The following is a 2163-nucleotide window of genomic DNA, read 5'->3' as shown; positions in this document are numbered from 1 at the left end:
TACTGACTGATGGTTCGGCCCCATTCAACTTCTCGGTCTCCAAATTGTCCACGTGGCCAGAGCTAGCCTTTTATGCCTTGGAGGTGCTGGCCTGCCCGGCAGCCAGCGTTTTGTCTGAACGTGTATTCAGCACGGCAGGGGGCGTCATTACAGACAAACGCAGCCGCCTGTCTACAGCCAATGTGGACAAGCTGACGTTCATAAAAATGGTCCAGGCATGGATCCCACAGGACCTGTCCATCCCTTGTGCAGATTAGATATTAACTACCTCCCCTTAACAATATATTATTCTACTCCAGGGCACTTCCTCATTCAATACTATTTTTAATTTCATTTTACCATTATATTGCGGGGCAACCCAAAGTTGAATGAACCTCTCCTCTGTCTGGGTGCCGGGGCCTAAATGTGTGACAGTGGCCTGTTCCAGTGGTGGGTGACGTGAAGCCTGATTCTCTGCTATGACATGAAGACAGATTCTGCGCTGACATAAGGCCAGATTCTCTGTTACGGGACCTCTCTCCTCTGCCTGGGTGCCTGGGCCTAAATATGTGACAGTGGCCTGTTCCAGTGGTGGGTGACGTGAAGCCTGATTCTCTGCTATGACATGAAGACAGATTCTGCGCTGACATAAGGCCAGATTCTCTGTTACGGGACCTCTCTCCTCTGCCTGGGTGCCTGGGCCTAAATGTGTGACAGTGGCCTGTTCCAGTGGTGGGTGACGTGAAGCCTGATTCTCTGCTATGACATGAAGACAGATTCTGCGCTGACATAAGGCCAGATTCTCTGTTACGGGACCTCTCTCCTCTGCCTGGGTGCCTGGGCCTAAATGTGTGACAGTGGCCTCTTCCAGTGGTGGGTGACATGAAGCCAGATTCTCTGCTATGGCATGAAGAGACTGATTTTCTGCTGACATGAAGCCAGATTCTTTGCTATGGCATGAAGAGACTGATTCTCTGCTGACGTGAAGCCAGATTCTCTGCTATGGGACCTCTGTCCAATTGATATTGGGTCATTTTTATTTTTTTAATTTTTATTTTAATTCATTTCCCTATCCACATTTGTTTGCAGGGGATTTATCTACATGTTGCTGCCTTTTGCAGCCCTCTAGCTCTTTCCTGGGCTGTTTTACAGCCTTTTTAGTGCCCAAAAGTTCGGGTCCCCATTGACTTCAATGGGGTTCGGGACGAAGTTCGGTTCGGGTTCGGATCCCGAACCCGAACATTTCCGGGAAGTTCGGCCGAACTTCTCGAACCCGAACATCCAGGTGTTCGCTCAACTCTAGTCTTGGACTCCTAATATCTACGACATACAATAGACAACCACACAAAGGCTATATGCCAAAAGTCTCTAGGTAATTGGATTCCAGCTCACCCGCCTTTTCTTGCAATATATCGCACATATCGCAAACCCATATCGGGCAACACATTGTTGCGAGCAAATAGTTATCACCCGATACACACGGTAAAATCTATACCAGTAGGGGAACTTACCCGAGCCAAAAGAAATTGCAGTGACATTTCAAGCTACAACAATGAAAAGGAAATTATTGGTACACGATTGCTGGCTAGGGTTTACCCGAGGTGGATGGTTGAAAGAGCGAAAAATATAGTGGATAAAAAAGAGCATGAAGAATTGTTGTTTGGACTTAAGACCAAACAACCACACGGCAATCAATTGACAACAACAGATAGGAAAAAAGATCAAAGCAAAATTCCGATGCTAATACTTACCTATAGCAGACAGTTTCAGCAGGTGAAACGAGCTGTGGCAGAGTGTATTTCCATCCTTTATGAGGATGAGGCCCTCTACAAATTGTTGGAAGGAGGCTACAGGGTTGTACCCAGAAGAGCACCAACCTTGGCGACCTCTCTGTCACCTTCCTTATTCACATCCACATCTAAGAAAGAGCAAAATACGTGGCTCAAATATACAGGCTTCAGTAGATGTGGAAGTAGTCCCTGCAGAACCTGCCACCATGTAACCCCCACAAAAACATTTAATGATAGTGATCATTCCACAATTTATGATATCAAGTCTTACATTAATTGCAACACAGTAGGCGTCATATATGTTGTAAAATGTAAAGAATGTGATCTACTCTATGTAGGGAATACTACAAGAAAGCTAAAAACTAGATTAATGGAACACATGAATTACATTACT

Source organism: Bufo bufo, chromosome 10 (assembly GCF_905171765.1).
Source record: "Bufo bufo chromosome 10, aBufBuf1.1, whole genome shotgun sequence".
Classification (NCBI taxonomy): domain Eukaryota; kingdom Metazoa; phylum Chordata; class Amphibia; order Anura; family Bufonidae; genus Bufo; species Bufo bufo.
The sequence above is the reverse complement of the archived record's forward strand: the minus strand, read 5'-3'. Positions refer to the sequence as shown.